Below are 18601 nucleotides of genomic sequence, written 5' to 3'. Positions count from 1 at the left end.
CCTATTTGGGGTGTTTCCTGCCTATCGCTCAGTGAATTGTGCCCACTGCAACCCTAAAAAGGATAAAGCGGTGGTAAAACAGACAACAAATGTAAATGTATTAGCATAAGTTAAAAAAGTACATTATTTAATAAAAAATAACGTGTTTACCACCCCTATTGTTACTATTGACAATTCAGAAGCAACCTAAAATCATTAGCCAAAGGTAGAATTTTGCTGCACCTGTATTTTAGGGGTCACCACACTGGATCATTCTGATCCACATACCACATTTTTTTTCACGTGTTCCTGGCGCAACACAACTATTTTTATTCAGGCTTAGGACCAGCACTGAGAGCACACTGTCAGGTGCATCTTCTGTGACTAGCCTGTTTGGGCCATCCCTGCACCCATGGACATTTGTAAAGAAAAATCTAATTGTTTTAATTGGTTGCAATTTTTATATATAGTGTATAGATAGACCTATATATATATTAGGATTTCAATGTCATTTTTTACACACTTTGGTTACATTCATGACAGAAATGGTAGTTATTCATTAGACAAAATTATTTAGTTCACAAGTTCTAATGTCAAACACAGTCATGTACAATTTTGTATCTCCAGTTCACCTCACTTGCATGTGTTTGGACTGTGGGAGGAAACCGGCGCCCCCGGAGGAAACCCACACAGACACAGGGAGAACATGCAAACTCTACACAGAAAGGACCCGGACTGCCCCACCTGGGGATCAAACCCAGGACCTTCTTGCTGTGAGGTGACAGTGCTACCCACTGAGCCATCACAAAGCAGTATACAAAGCAATAATGTTCAAACAACTTTACACAAACACTCTTATAGGCAATTTACAGGGGCCAATAAACCTAGGTTTTGGGGAAGTGGGAGGCAAATGGAGTACCCTGAGGTAAACCACTCAGTTAAGAGGAGAACATGCAAAATTCCTCACATACAGTGCCCAAAGGTGAGACTTAAACCCTGTTTACCTGGACCCATGTGGTCATCAAGCCACCCCTGTTTAAAACAGATAATACAAACTCACGCAAGAGTAAAGTTACAGTCTGCGTGGTCACAAAATCTGCAAGAGGTGCACAAATTTAAAAAGGTGCATTTATGAGCGGAAGAAATGTAATAAAATAAAATAAAATACACACATAAGAGTTCGAATGAGGTGAACAATGATTGTGGTTTGTTGTGCGTTACACGCGCTACATAACGCACTTCAATATTTATTGTAGCGCAGCCCAGAGCGGTAGAGAGAACAGAGTGGCGACACTCCCATAGGGAACCGTTGGAAAGGGGGCGGGACATATTTTCTGTGCAGCTTCCGGGTTGTGGAGCTCTGTATAGTTCCAAACATCCCATAGAGCCCCATTCATTTCCACTACTTATCAAGCATTTTTAGCTGTTTGTTGCTTTGTTTTAAAAAAAATAATGAATTTGATGTCATTAATATACGTAATACTGTTATTATTTAGCATTTGCTCAGCACTAAATGTTACATGTTTATCTTAATTAATAGGTATAACTGAATTTAGCTTAGTCAGCTAAGCTAAATTATTGACACTAGAGTCTTTTCACCTAAAATTGATTAATTAAAAGTTGATTAATCAAGAGTCTTGTTACAGAAATGATAATAAAACATCAGAGCCATAATAAATCATTATACTTTTACTTTCATTCTTAAGTACATTTGAAGGTAAATTTAGTTTAGTACTTTAGTGGAGGTAAAGAGTATTTTTACTTTTACTACTACTTTTACTGGAGTAATATGTTACCTTGGATATCTCTACTTCAACTCAACTACATGGTTTGTGTACCTTGTCCACCACTTACATTAGACAAAATGAACTAGTGCATATTAATTATGAATTAATTCATGTATTACATGTAGGAATAAATTATTACTTACTCATGAAATAAGACATGAATTAATGCTATTTCATGTACCTGCACTATAATGTTAAAGGTATTGGTACGGTAGTGTGTTTATGAATCTGTTCATTCAGTGCAGGTAAACCTTATGAATCCAGCCACATGGCTTAGTGTTTAACCAAAATGATTATTATTATGAATCCTCAGGAAAGTGAAGGGAGATTAGTTTATGTAAAAAACAAAACATAAAAAACTGTCTAATCTCTGTACTGTATATTGTCTCTACTACTTAATGATATCGCATTATGTAATGTATGCTAATATAATGTACTGTGTGTTAACAAGAACGACCTATTAAGTCATTATAAACATCAATCTTCCACTTCATATACCAAATTGATATTAAAGCAGATGCAGTAAATGTAAACGCAGTTGAAAATACCCAGAAATTGTACAAATGTTTATTATTTACTGTTTAATATTTCACTCACTGCTGCCTGTCCCATTTGAGAACATGACAGCGCCGGGTTTGTTTGGAACTATTGGAGGGTTACATGAACCACGTGACCGCGTAGCGGCGAGATCAAGGAGTGTCGCAACTCTCTCTATCTACGGCTCTGGCGCAGCCTAGAAACCATTGACGTCATTCCCACCCCACAACAGCAACAATAGGATAATGCGCTATCAAACTGACACTCCTCTCGACGAATAGCATTGCGTTTCTGTTTTACAGTGACCAATCAGAGAAAAGAGACACGTTCCGTTCGTGATGCATGTGGCAGAGTCACGTGTAGCATTGCAGGATTTAAGGAAGAGGTGTGGTGTTCAACAACACGAGTTGTTTTTACCAGGATTTAAAGAAACATCGTCCTTAAAAGCGATCAAATCTGCACAAATACAGTACATACATTTCTGTCGATCACTTCTTTACTCTTAGTGTGAAAAATCGTCATATACACATTAATTATACAAATTATTTGAACCAATTTACTTTGTAAATATGAAACTGAATATATATACACCGATCAACCATAACATTAAAACCACCTCATTGTTTCTACTCACTGTCTATTTTATCAGCTCCACTAGTTCTACAATTACTGACTGTAGTCCATCTGTTTCTCTACATGTTTTGTTAGCCCCCTTTCATGCTGTTCTTCAATGATCAGGACCCCCACAGGACCACTACAGCGTAGGTATTATTTAGATGGTGGATGATTCTCAGCACTGCAGTGACACTGACATGGTGGTGGTGTGTTAGTGTGTGTTGTGCTGGTATGAGTGGATAAGACAGCAGCGCTGATGGAGTTTTTAAACACCTCACTGTCACTGCTGGACTGAGAATAGTCCACCAACCAAAAATATCCAGCCAACAGCGCCTCATGTGCAGCGTCCTTTGACCACTGATGAAGGTCTAGAAGATGACCAACTCAAACAGCAGCAATACATGACCGATCGTCTCTGACTTTACATCTATCTATAAGGTGGACCAACTAGGTAGGCATGCCTAATAGAGTGGACAGTGAGTGGACACGGTATTTAAAAACTCCAGCAGCGCTGCTGTGTCTGATCCACTCATACCAGCACAACACACACTAACACACCACCATCATGTCATTGTCACTGCAGTGCTGAGAATCATCCACCACCTAAATAATACCTGCTCTGTGGTGGTCCTGTGGGGGTCCTGACCATTGAAAAACAGGGTGAAAGCAGGTTAAAAAGGTATGTGGATAAACAGATGGACTACAGTCAGTTATTATAGAACTACAAAGTGCTTCTATATGGTAAGTGGAGCTGATAAAATAGACATTGTGTTTAGAAACCAGGAGGTGGTTTTAATGGTATGGCTGATATATCATTTTACATTTACATTTTTGGCATTTATCCAAAGCGACTTACACTACTGTGACAGAATATTGTCTGAGCAATTGAGGGTTAAGGGCCTTGCTTATGGGCCAAACAGTGGCAAGGTAAACTTTTTGATTACCAGTCCAGTACCTGAGTATATTGAGAAAAAATGACTTTCCTTTACAAATCTTTCTCACCGACGATGACAAGATAAATCATGTCTTGGAGTTATTCAAAAATTAATTAAAGATCAAAAGCTTAAATCTTTCATTTACAAAAGTTGTGAAAACTGTTTGTCCAATATCAGGATGGCACAGTGGTGCAGTGGGTAGCGCTGTCGCCTCACAGCAAGTAGAGCCTGGGGTTGATTCCCCAGCCTGGCAGCCAGGGTCCTGGAATTTGTGTGTTCTTTCTATGTCAAAAACATGCAGTCATGCCAACTGGAGCAACTAAAAATTACTAAATGTGTGTGTGTGTGTGTGTGTGTGTGTGTGTGTCTTTCCTGACTTTCACCCAGGATAAAGAAGATGTAAAACAGATAGTGAATAAATGAATGAATTAATGAAGACTTATTCCCTTCTACAGCAGTTACAGCTGTAAGTCTTCTTGGCTACGTCTTTATAAGCATTGCACACCATTCTTTATGGCAGATCCTTTCAAGTTCTGTCCAATTGTATGGTGAGCATCTGTGAACTGCCATCTTCAGACCTCTCCACACACGAATAATGTGACTGAAGTCTTAGCTTTGTTTGGGCTACTCAAGGACATTTAGATACTTGTCCCAAAGCTACTTTAATGTTGTTTTTGCTGTTTCAAGCATGTTCCTGTATTTGACTACATTTGTCTATCACTCAGTTCTTACCCATCTCCCTGTGCTGGCAGCCGAAAATCACCCCCATGATGCTGCCACCACCATGTGTTACCATGGGGATGTTGTTAGCCAGGTGCAATGCCTGTTTTTGCCAGACGTAATGCTTGCTGTTCTGCCCAAAAAGCTATTGGGTATTTGTATTTAGCTCATCAGACTAGAGAATCTTTTTTCCTTTACATTCCATCTAGCCTACTCTAAGCAATGTGTCTTAAGAGGGCACATACCATGTTAAAGGCCTGATTTATGAAGATGGTTGTCCATCCAACATGTTCTCTAATCTCTGCACAGGATCTTTGGCGTGCTTTTGAGTTCTATACACACTCTAGACTCAGTTGTAGACGTGTGTGTGTGTGTGTGTGTGTCTTAAAGATACTACCTTTTCCAAAATGGTTTTGTTGGCTTGCTTTATCTTTGAATGTTTGAGTAGCAGTAGAAGAAGAATGCTTTTATTATGATATATACATAAATACTCGTGCAGTATAATGACATTCTTTCTGTTTGTTTAAAAGCTGGAATTAGAGCATAGGATAAGTCACCACTGGATCCAAAAAGGTTAACATGCCTTTGCTCAGGGGCTCAACAGTGGCTGCTTTTGTAGAGCAGGGATTCGAACCATTAAGCTTTAGACTGATGGCCCACAGCTCTAATCACAGGTCTACCACTGTTCTAACCATCTATCATTCACTGTAATAAAGATAACTTACAAATGTTTATATTTATATAACCATAATCTAAATCTAAAAAATCCATTTCTAAATAAGCATTATTAAGAAACCCTTAACAGTCCAGCATATAGAGGTCATTCAGCAAACTGAAGCTGGCACATAAACATACATTAAACAGATATTTGTGTAAATTCAATCTTCCTGTTTAAAAGTGCTGCTTATACATGTAAAATAACTTTACATCCTCTATATGGAACACATTAAACATTTTATGTTTTATTTTTTTATTTTTTTATGCATTTTCTCCCCATTTTTCTCGATTTAGCTCACTCAATTTTGTCTTCCGCTGCTACCAGAGATACCAGATTGCATCCGAGGAGAGCACGTCGCTGTACACGCCTCTACCGACACGTGTACAGCCCTCCTCTTCTCGCCCAGCAGCGCTGCTGTGTCTGATCCACTCATACCAGCACAACACACACTAACACCACCACCATGTCAGTGTCACTGCAGTGCTGAGAATGATCCACCACCCAAATAATACCTACTCTTTGGTGGTCCTGTGGAGGTCCTGACCATTGAAGAACAGAGTGAAAGCAGGCTAAAAAAGTATGTAGAGAAGCAGATGGACTACAGTCAGTAATTGTACTGTAGAACTACAAAGTGCTTCTATATGGAAAGTGGAGCCGATAAAATGGGCAGCGAGTGTAGAAACAAGGAGGTGGTTTTAATGCTATGGCTGATCGGTGTGTGTATATATCAGTGGCGATTTCTCTAAGACTGCAAGGGAAGCTCAGCTTCCCCTAAAATGTAAAAAATTAAATGGTCAAATATGTTCAGTTGTGTTAACATTTCATTGACTACAAATGCGTTAGAACACGTTCATCTCGAAGACGAGTTCGTTCAGAATCAGCTACTTATCACAAATCGACTCGATTTTGTTAACTTAACTCATACATTCCCGGAGCGTCAATGCATTTACCCGCAGAAGCTGAGCGTCTCTTTGCTTCTATGGGGCTGCATGGGCGGGACTTCGAAGCTCGCCGGTCATTGGATAAATGCCACGATTTTGTCCCGCCCCCAGACGCTGAGCGTCTCTGGGGGTGAATGGGGCTGTGGGCGGGTCTGGACGCTGAGCTTCTGCAAGATGATTGGAGGATCAGTCGAAAGGCTGAATCCCGTTTTGATTGACAGCTGTCGCTGGGAGCTTCAGTACCATCGCGGATTTTGCGAGTGAAGTCGGAAGACAAACTGCAACCCATTTCATGCCATTTTCTTGAAAACTAACAAAGGGGAGAATTTATACATTTATATATAAATAAATTGACAAATTTTATGATGTAAGCCGACAATGAGCTTCCCCTCTTTGAAAGACCAGCAGCCGCCACTGGTATATATATATACAGTATATATATATGCTACCATCTGTAAATGTAACGCCAGATCTGGGCACATATAGGCCACACTCGTTCACACCAGAGACTTTGCCAACTGAACTAACTCCAAGCACCTGTGCTCCTGAGATTAGTGGGAGCCAACAGTACATATTTCTGTGTGCCCTCATCCAACATGTTTTGAAATCTCATCTCTCACTGATTACTTGAAATCTACAAAAATTGTTTCACTGTTATCACCTGATTATAGCGAAAGGCAACTGTTGTCAAGTTCATGTACAGTGTTATACTTATCAAACTTTATCAATAGTATTTAAGCAGGGGATGCACAATATTTTACATTAAATTGGTTATTAAAATGGTCCAGATAAACTTTAAAGCATATAGCTTTAATGAGCCAAACAGGATCTGTGACATCATTAGAATTCATGTGTAGTTATGAGTCTTACTAGCACATCAACAATTTTACAGATTGTGTAAAATCAATCGTTATAAGATTTCTGGATTTATTATTATATTAATTTTATTATTATATGAATGAAACCATGTAAAGTATTTTGCCCTAACACACTTTAAGCATGAAGATTAAAGCCAGCATGTGCATGTTTTCCTTTTTAAAAAAAATCATCAGATGCCAGGTTTTTTTGGTTTAAACAGAATAGGACAGCTTTTAAAGTAATGTAATGAACATTTATATTTATTTATTAGGATTTTAACGTCATGTTTTACACTTTGGTTACATTCATGACAAATTGTAGTTACTCATTACACAAAATTAATCAGTTCCCAAGTTTAATGTCAAACACAGTCATGGACAATTTTGTATCTCCAATTCACCTCACTTGCATGTCTTTGGACTGTGGGAGGAAACCGGAGCTCCTGGAGGAAACCCATGCAGACACAGGGAGAACATGTAAACTCCACACAGAAAGGACCCAGACCGCCTACCTGGGGATCAGGCAGGACCTTCTTGCTGTGAGGCGACAGTGCTACCCACTGAGCCACTGTACCGCCCAAATGTAATAAATAAAAAAAGTTGTGCTGTGTAATCAAACACAATACAGTAAACACACTGTATAATAATGTTATTATGTATCTGAGTGATGTAATTTGTTCACCAAGAGTAAATTAGAGAACAATTAATTAAAAGTAATTTCTTAAAAGCTACTCATTAAATAATGTTTTCACATTGCATATCCACAATAATAAGGAGTTTATACAATTTTAACAATAATATTCTTGATCTGTAATTAAAAGTAGTATTAAAAGTTACAGAGAACTAGTTTGTGTAGCACTTCTGATGAAGCAAGTGTTTTTTTCTTTTTTCTTCCTTAAACTTTTATTTTTTTTAATTGTTTTTTAAATGTTCAATTTTCATTTAATAAACAACATCTTAACGATCTTCTCCCCCACCTTTTTCTTTCATCTTTTCTTTGCATTTGTGCATTTGACTTTACACTACATACTACACACACATAAATATATAGAAATACAAAGATGTATATATACATATATACTGTGTGTGTATACATGTATATATAGTGTCTTCACTACATACTACACACATATAAATACATATAAATAAATATATATATATATATATATATGTGTGTGTGTGTGTATATGTTATATATATATATATATATATATATATATATATATATATATATATATATATATATATATATATATGGTATGTGTGTATATATGTACAGTGTATCACAAAAGTGAGTACACCCCTCACATTTCTGCAGATATTTAAGTATATCTTTTCATGGGACAACACTGACAAAATGACACTTTGACACAATGAAAAGTAGTCTGTGTGCAGCTTATATAACAGTGTAAATTTATTCTTCCCTCAAAATAACTCAATATACAGCCATTAATGTCTAAACCACCGGCAACAAAAGTGAGTACACCCCTAAGAGACTACACCCCTAAATGTCCAAATTGAGCACTGCTTGTCATTTTCCCTCCAAAATGTCATGTGATTTGTTAGTGTTACTAGGTCTCAGGTGTGCATAGGGAGCAGGTGTGTTCAATTTAGTAGTACAGCTCTCACACTCTCTCATACTGGTCACTGAAAGTTCCAACATGGCACCTCATGGCAAAGAACTCTCTGAGGATCTTAAAAGACGAATTATTGCGCTACATGAAGATGGCCAAGGCCACAAGAAGATTGCCAACACCCTGAAACTGAGCTGCAGCACAGTGGCCAAGATCATCCAGCGTTTTAAAAGAGCAGGGTCCACTCAGAACAGACCTCGCGTTGGTCGTCCAAAGAAGCTGAGTGCACGTGCTCAGCGTCACATCCAACTGCTGTCTTTGAAAGATAGGCGCAGGAGTGCTGTCAGCATTGCTGCAGAGATTGAAAAGGTGGGTGGTCAGCCTGTCAGTGCTCAGACCATACGCCGCACACTACATCAAATTGGTCTGCATGGCTGTCACCCCAGAAGGAAGCCTCTTCTGAAGTCTCTACACAAGAAAGCCCGCAAACAGTTTGCTGAAGACATGTCAACAAAGGACATGGATTACTGGAACCATGTCCTATGGTCTGATGAGACCAAGATTAATTTGTTTGGTTCATATGGTCTCAAGCATGTGTGGCGGCAATCAGGTGAGGAGTACAAAGATAAGTGTGTCATGCCTACAGTCAAGCATGGTGGTGGGAATGCCATGGTCTGGGGCTGCATGAGTGCAGCAGGTGTTGGGGAGTTACATTTCATTGAGGGACACATGAACTCCAATATGTACTGTCAAATACTGAAGCAGAGCATGATCCCCTCCCTCCGGAAACTGGGTCGCAGGGCAGTGTTCCAGCATGATAATGACCCCAAACACACCTCTAAGACGACCACTGCTTTATTGAAGAGGCTGAGGGTAAAGGTGATGGACTGGCCAAGCATGTATCCAGACCTAAACCCAATAGAACATCTTTGGGGCATCCTCAAGCGGAAGGTGGAGGAGCGCAAAGTCTCGAATATCCGCCAGCTCCGTGATGTCGTCATGGAGGAGTGGAAAAGCATTCCAGTGGCAACCTGTGAAGCTCTGGTAAACTCCATGCCCAGGAGAGTTAAGGCAGTTCTGGGAAATAATGGTGGCCACACAAAATATTGACACTTCAGGAACTTTCACTAAGGGGTGTACTCGCTTTTGTTGCCGATGGTTTAGACATTAATGGCTGTATATTGAGTTATTTTGAGGGAAGAATAAATTGACACTATTATATAAGCTGCACACAGACTACTTTTCATTGTGTCAAAGTGTCATTTTGTCAGTGTTGTCCCATGAAAAGATATACTTAAATATCTGCAGAAATGTGAGGGGTGTACTCACTTTTGTGATACACTGTATATATACAGGGGTTGGACAATGAAACTGAAACACCTGGTTTTAGACCACAATAATTTATTAGTATGGTGTAGGGCCTCCTTTTGCGGCCAATACAGCGTCAATTCGTCTTGGAAATGACATATACACGTCCTGCACAGTGGTCAGAGGGATTTTAAGCCATTCTTCTTGCAGGATAGTGGCCAGGTCACTACGTGATGCTGGTGGAGGAAAACGTTTCCTGACTCGCTTCTCCAAAACACCCCAAAGTGGCTCAATAATATTTAGATCTGGTGACTGTGCAGGCCATGGGAGATGTTTAACTTCACTTTCATGTTCATCAAACCAATCTTTCACCAGTCTTGCTGTGTGTATTGGTGCATTGTCATCCTGATACACGGCACCGCCATTGGATGCACATGGTCCTCCAGAATGGTTCGGTAGTCCTTGGCAGTGACGCGCCCATCTAGCACAAGTATTGGGCCAAGGGAATGCCATGATATGGCAGCCCAAACCATCACTGATCCACCCCCATGCTTCACTCTGGGCATGCAACAGTCTGGGTGGTACGCTTCTTTGGGGCTTCTCCACACCGTAACTCTCCCGGATGTGGGGAAAACAGTAAAGGTGGACTCATCAGAGAACAATACATGTTTCACATTGTCCACAGCCCAAGATTTGCGCTCCTTGCACCATTGAAACCGACGCTTGGCATTGGCACGAGTGACCAAAGGTTTGGCTATAGCAGCCCGGCCGTGTATATTGACCCTGTGGAGCTCCCGACGGACAGTTCTGGTGGAAACAGGAGAGTTGAGGTGCACATTTAATTCTGCCGTGATTTGGGCAGCCGTGGTTTTATGTTTTTTGGATACAATCCGGGTTAGCACCCGAACATCCCTTTCAGACAGCTTCCTCTTGCGTCCACAGTTAATCCTGTTGGATGTGGTTTGTCCTTCTTGGTGGTATGCTGACATTACCCTGGATACCGTGGCTCTTGATACATCACAAAGACTTGCTGTCTTGGTCACAGATGCGCCAGCAAGACGTGCACCAACAATTTGTCCTCTTTTGAACTCTGGTATGTCACCCATAATGTTGTGTGCATTGCAATATTTTGAGCAAAACTGTGCTCTTACCCTGCTAATTGAACCTTCACACTCTGCTCTTACTGGTGCAATGTGCAATTAATGAAGATTGGCCACCAGACTGGTCCAATTTAGCCATGAAACCTCCCACACTAAAATGACAGGTGTTTCAGTTTCATTGTCCAACCCCTGTAGTGTCTTCCTGTATAGTTGTAACTGTCACTGCTGTATTTACTTATATATATATACACTGTATATATATATATATATATATATATGTGTGTGTGTGTGTGTGTGTATATGTTATATATATATATATATATATATATATATATATATACAGTATATATATATATATATATATATATATATACTGTATATATATATGGTATGTGTGTATATATATGTATATATAGTGTCTTCCTGTATAGTTGTAACTGTCACTGCTGTATTTACTCTGCGCAGCTGTAACACTCAAGTTTCCCCCATAGGGCTCAATAAAGGAATCTTATCTATCTTATTTTGATTTGTTTTGTTATTTTTATTTAACTAAATTACTGTACATGTATAAGGTATCAATTAACTACATTAAAAATCATTTTCCACCCATAATAAAGACAGTAAAGCAGTAGTAGTATCGGAATAGTAATGGTATTCATTTATCATTTGTTTGCCTGTCTGTTCCATAATGTCCAAAGTTTAGTTTAGTATTTCTATATTCATTTGTAATTAAATTTTAGTTTTTTATCCTAATTTCCTAAATGGCATTTTTGTAATATTAGTTTTGGTCTTACTTTTAACTAGAGTAAATATGTGCTGCATCCATATACATTTCAAATCACATGCCATCTTTCATTTTCTCAATACGCATTTCTGACTGGAATTAAATTTGACGTGATTTTTTATTAATCAAATACTATACTCAACCAGGATTATTATTTAATTTTACATAATCTGATGCATTGCATGGGTCACTGAACACACTAATCAGCATTTGACTTTGTCCACAAACCCCATGCTATATCTCACCTGAATCCACTTCGCTACTGCTGCCTTCACAGAACCTGCTGTAAAGGCCTTCTCTGCATGTATCTCTCTTCACTTCAGCTGTAAAAATCTCTTCCTTTCACAAACTTTCTTTAACCCTAATGCTTTATTCTTACTTTGTCTTTCTGTCTTTCTTTTCCTCCAATATTTCCTGTTGAATCTCTCAAAGCCAGACCAGCTGGCTTTGGACAGCTTTCTCCTCACCCCTGTGAGGCTTTCCTTCACACACTTTGCCTCCTCTTGTCCCCCGATCTATCTGCTGGGAGGGAGCCTGGTGACAACAGTTTGAAGCCTAGGATTGCAGATGGACACACACACACACACACACACACACACACACACACACACACACACACATACACACACACACACTGGGCATGACTGTGTATGTGACATGGCTTGGCTCTGGGGCATGCTTCTGACCAGCCACAGCTGTCACTCACTCTTACCAAGAGTGCTGGGTGCTTTTTGTTTTGATAACTGATGTGAAAAATTAACCTAATAAAAAGAAAACATTATGTGACTCTAAATTAGAAATTCGGAATCTGTTGTATTCATTTAATCTTTTATTTTTAAAAACTGCAAGAGGCAGCAACTCACCCTAGACAAGGACATCACAAACTCACTCGCACTTACGGCTAATTTAAAATAGTCATTCCGGCTACTGGCATTATTTTGGGATACTTAAAAAGTTCCTCGAAGAGAAAAAAAAAAAAACACAGAAATGAAGAGAAAATTTGCTTCATGCAGACAGTCATGTAGGCGAGGCTCAGATCTGGGTTGCTGGAGCTGTGTGGCACCAATACTACCTGCCAAGACACTGTGCTGCCAGTAACAATAAATATACAGAAACTGTGTATATTACCATTTTATTCATTTGTACACCACATGGACAAAAGTTTACACTCCTTCTAACTAGTAGTAACTAGTAACTATTTTAGCCACACCTGTTGCTAACATGTACAATTACAATCAAGTATACAGCTATTCAATTTCTATAGACAAAAATGACCAGTGATTATTGCTAGAGCTGCAAATGCTTTTGAAAAATGATAAGACGATCAAAAAGCATCAACAGCTTAGGTTATAACATTAGGCCATACAAGCCAACAGGACAAGATCATTAAAGACAGTAATGTTTACATTTCATCTTCTTTAAACTAAACCTCTTATTACTGCATTCTAAACTGCTTTTGAAAGTGAAAAATCAATATATGAACTATGGGGGCGTTCTATAACTGAAGAACCACTCACAAGCCTAAGATCATTATGCCAAATTCCAAGCATTTGTTGGAGTTGTGTAAAGCACACAGCCTTTTGACTCTCGAACAGTGGAAACATTCTCTGCATTTTTTCCTCCCATTTCTCCCAATTTAGCGTAGTCAATTTGTCTTCCGCTGCTGGGGGATCCCTGATTGCAGTCGAGGTGTGTATATTGCTGCTCACGCCTCCTCCGACCCGTGCACAGCCCTTAGCAGAACCCTTTTCCACCCATGCATTCTGCACAGGCACCTCTCTATCTGCCAATCAGGGTCCTTACACAGCGTTTGAAAACCCCATCCACATAGTCCGGTCATTCCTCCCTGCAGGCACTGCCAATTATGCCCGGTAGATGGCACCCAGCCGACCGGAGGCAACGTTGAGTTTCGAACCGAGGAGTTCAGAATCTCGGCGCTGGTGTGCCAGCGGAATATCCAGCTGTGCCACCTGGGTGCCTGAAACATTCTCTGAACTAAATTCATTTAGTTCTGGTGAATAAAAGAGATCTAGAAAATTATACATGTTCTGACAGGAGACAGCTGGCATTTACAAGATTCTATCACACCACAAATAGCGTCCGACTACAGAGCCACCAATTAGAAGAAGATAGCCCTTACACAATAAAACCCTAGGATTTACTGTACACTCTCTAAAAGAGCAGGGCATTTCATCCTTTCATTTCTGAACGACAGAGTGGCGTGAATTCTGAAGGTCACAGTTTGGGCTGCAAATCTTGCATCATGCATCATTATCTTTTTCCTAATTAGATGGAACAGTCTCAAATCCCAAAATGTCTTTCATGGGCCGCCATGGTCTCAGTCTGTCTCAGTGGTGAGCTGTCTTGTTTCATCAGCCATCAAAACAGTTTTATGGAAATGTTGGAACTAAGTTTAATTCATTTATGTGGCATTTACTGGCAATAAATGAGGGAACACAGGGTTGGTTGTCACATTTTTTTTATATTGGTTGTCATATATCTCAAAGCGAATAACTGGGTTTCGCAATCACACAGTATGGGGTTGGTTTGTCGTAATTATCATACCTTGTGGAAAACCTACAAAGAATGTGTAGGTGAAACAATCATTGCATATAAAAAAATCACATTTCATCCAAATATTTGTGAAAAAACTATTCATACATTTAAGAGTTAATGAGAGAACTGAGAATTGGTGGTAATCATATTTATTACCACTAAAACACAGAAAGCAAAACAAAAAATGGTTTGTTAACTATGTTAACACAAAACCTTCAGTACCTTATTCATACATTTAAATTTAAAGTACAGTGGTACCTTGTAACTCAACGTCCCCTAGACTCAAAATCTTTGAAACTCGCTGCCTTTCGTCGAGAAATGTGTACCCTTAAATTCAACGTTTCCCTTAAACTCGACATGTGCGCCTGCTGCTTTGCTAAGCGCTTGGCTTGAGTGGTGCACCACGACACGAATTTGCATTTGTGTGAAATAACCGTCAAATCCACTCTGAAAGCTCCACATGTATCTGTGTTTAGCTGGATTTCAGCTATTAAACTTGTGTTATAGCTCGAGGTTCTGAGAAATTGTGAGTATCACAATCAGCTTTTCTGAGAGTCTACAATGCTTATCATTAAAAAAAGCTTAATGTCACTTAATGTATTAAGATAATGACATAGAAACACTAAACCTCTCTTAATTATTACTGCTCATAGGTTCTCTCTAATGAAATTCCTCGATCATTTTTTTAGTACAATAAGTCATGTTAAGCGCCGCCACACTGCATAGGAAATAATGGCACAGCCAGCGCAAAAGCATTTTTGCCGCTTCTTATGTAAATGCGCCCTTACTGAACGGAATACGGTATTCCAAGATCAAGCATCTCCACTATTAAGAAGCATTAGAAAACAATAAAGAAGTAACAGTAAAGTGCAGGTTTTATTGTATTTTTTATTGTATTTCAGTGTTTTTATATTATATTTGTGTTATTTTCAGTGTACAAGTGTCAAAAACAACCCCATTATTTTACATTAGCCTAAAATATATGCAGTTTCAAACGACCATGGAACGTTTTAACAGGTTTCCCATACATCCTTATGGAAAAAAATACCTTAAAACTCAACGCCTTTTGAACTCAACACCACTCCCAGAACCAACTGATGTTGAGTTTCAAGGTACCACTTGATGGGTGAAAGCGTCACATCAGTTGGTGTTTGTGAGAGTGATAGACTGGCCACATGATGTATTCCTTCCTAGGTACAGAACCCACTGTGACCCTCTCCAAAATAGGCAAAAAAAATAACTAATATTAAAAGTCTAATTAAAGTGTTTGTACAACCTTGATTCTTTTAGTCCCTCATACAAACTAACAGTGTGCAGCTGTTCGTAATTGTAATTTAGTCACTTTAAAGTCAAGCTCCTGTTTCAAGTGTTTTTGTTCCCTTTTGTCATGAAAACTAGTCTCATTCTGCTTTACTGGTCTGGGTACTTAGTTTATAAAAGCATGCTGGTGAAGTGGGTGTGACACAGTAATAATCCTTGCCTCCGGTTACTGTCTGTGAAGAGTTTTACACATTTTCTTGTTTCTGCCTGGTCTTGTTAACCTCGCCTTTAGTCACTGTCTGTGAAAAGTTTAGCTTGATCTCCATGTGTCTGTCTAGGATTTCCCTAGCTAGTTTGGAAAGTGATTACTAAAAATAAATGAATAAAGGAATGATTTAATTATTATGCTGAGGAAAATGAATCAACTTTAAGTTCATGAACTTGTCTGTTTGGTGGTGTGTAAAGACATGCCAATTTTACTGCACATGGCTTGTCATCATACTCACAGGTAAGGATATAAAACCATGTGAAAAGTAGATCTGGTGTTAAAGCGTGGTGCTGTGTGTCAGTACAGATGTTGGCTGTGCATTAGATAACTATGGAGGGGCTCTAAAAATATCCTGTGTCTTGCAGTCTGGTTCAGCTCTCTCATTACTGCCTGTAATTAACACCGAACATGCCATGCCAGCTCCTTGCACAGCACAGCACACAACCAGCAGTGAAAGATTTGGCTGTTTTAGACTAGTTTTTCTACTTGAACTTTCAAAGTTACTGTATGACGTGGACCTTATATCAGTTTTTCACTAGCTATAGTATATATATATATACTGTATATATATATATAAATCATATATATATATATATATATATATATATATATATATATATATATATATATAGCCAGTGAAAAACTGATAAAAGGTCCACGTCATATATATATATATATATATATATATGTATATATATATATATATATATATATATATATATATATATATATATATATATATATATATATATATATATATATATATATATATATATACAGTATATACAGTGTATCACAAAAGTGAGTACACCCCTCACATTTCTGCAAATATTTTATTATATCTTTTCATGGGACAACACTATAGAAATAAAACTTGGATATAACTTAGAGTAGTCAGTGTACAACTTGTATAGCAGTGTAGATTTACTGTCTTCTGAAAATAACTCAACACACAGCCATTAATGTCTAAATGGCTGGCAACATAAGTGAGTACACCCCACAGTGAACATGTCCAAATTGTGCCCAAAGTGTCAATATTTTGTTTGACCACCATTATTATCCAGCAATGCCTTAACCCTCCTGGGCATGGAATTCACCAGAGCTGCACAGGTTGCTACTGGAATCCTCTTCCACTGCTCCATGATGACATCACGGAGCTGGTGGATGTTAGACACCTTGAACTCCTCCACCTTCCACTTGAGGATGCGCCACAGGTGCTCAATTGGGTTTAGTCCATCACCTTTACCTTCAGCTTCCTCAGCAAGGCAGTTGTCATCTTGGAGGCTGTGTTTGGGGTCGTTCTCCTGTTGGAAAACTGCCATGTTTTCGAAGGGAGGGGATCATGCTCTGTTTCAGAATGTCACAGTACATGTTGGAATTCATGTTTCCCTCAATGAACTGCAGCTCCCCAGTGCAAGCAACACTCATGCAGCCCAAGACCATGATGCTACCACCACCATGCTTGACTGTAGGCAAGATACAGTTGTCTTGGTACTTCTCACCAGGGCGCCGCCACACATGCTGGACACCATCTGAGCCAAACAAGTTTATCTTGGTCTCGTCAGACCACAGGGCATTCCAGTAATTCATGTTCTTGGACTGCTTGTCATCAGCAAACTGTTTGCGGGCTTTCTTGTGCCTCAGCTTCCTTCTGGGATGACGACCATGCAGACCGAGTTGATGCAGTGTGCGGCGTATGGTCTGAGCACTGACAGGCTGACCTCCCACGTCTTCAACCTCTGCAGCAATGCTGGCAGCACACATGTGTCTATTTCTTAAAGCCAACCTCTGGATATGACGCCGAACACGTGGACTCAACTTCTTTGGTCGACCCTGGCGAAGCCTGTTCTGAGTGGAACCTGTCCTGGAAAACCGCTGTATGACCTTGGCCACCATGCTGTAGCTCAGTTTCAGGGTGTTAGCAATCTTCTTATAGCCCAGGCCATCTTTGTGGAGAGCAAAAATTCTATTTCTCACATCCTCAGAGAGTTCTTTGCCATGAGGTGCCATGTTGAATATCCAGTGGCCAGTATGAGAGAATTGTACCCAAAACACCAAATTTAACAGCCCTGCTCCCCATTTACACCTGGGACCTTGACACATGACACCAGGGAGGGACAACGACACATTTGGGCACAATTTGGACATGTTCACTGTGGGGTGTACTCACTTATGTTGCCAGCTATTTAGACATTAATGGCTGTGTGTTGAGTTATTTTCAGAAGACAGTAAAATACACTGACTACTCTAAGTTATATCCAAGTTTCATGTCTATAGTGTTGTCCCATGAAAAGATATAATGAAATATTTGCAGAAATGTGAGGGGTGTACTCACTTTTGTGATACACTGTATATATATACAGTATATATATATATATATATATATATATATATACACACATACACCGGTCAGCCGTAACAATAAAACCACCTTCTTGTTTTTACACACACTGTCCATTTTATCAGCTCCACTTACTATGTAGAAGCACTTTGTAGTTCTACAATTACTGACTGTAGTCCATCTGTTTCTCTACATACTTTTTAACCTGCTTTCACCCTGTTTTTCAATGGTCAGGACTCTCTCAGGACCACTACAGAGCAGGTATTATTTGGGTGATGGATCATTCTCAGCACTGCAGTGACATGACATGGTGGTGGTCTG

At 39.3% G+C, this 18601-nt stretch overlaps 1 protein-coding gene across 6 annotated transcripts in view; it reads right to left on the bottom strand.

Moving 5' to 3' along the window:
• mef2aa (myocyte enhancer factor 2aa) overlaps nucleotides 1-12361 on the bottom strand; it is a 197161-nt gene extending 184800 nt beyond the window's left edge. For 5 of the 6 annotated variants that reach the window (XM_063005291.1, XM_063005296.1, XM_063005298.1 and 2 more), the window contains exon 1: nucleotides 12101-12361. The gene's annotated coding sequence lies outside the window, so the exon portion shown is untranslated. The remainder of the gene's footprint in view (nucleotides 1-12100) is intronic. The other variant, XM_063005294.1, reaches the window with a different exon arrangement.
• Between the last annotated feature and the right edge of the window lie 6240 nt (nucleotides 12362-18601).

This window comes from Trichomycterus rosablanca, chromosome 11, assembly GCF_030014385.1.
Source record: "Trichomycterus rosablanca isolate fTriRos1 chromosome 11, fTriRos1.hap1, whole genome shotgun sequence".
Classification (NCBI taxonomy): domain Eukaryota; kingdom Metazoa; phylum Chordata; class Actinopteri; order Siluriformes; family Trichomycteridae; genus Trichomycterus; species Trichomycterus rosablanca.
This window is presented reverse-complemented; position numbering and strand designations above follow the sequence as displayed.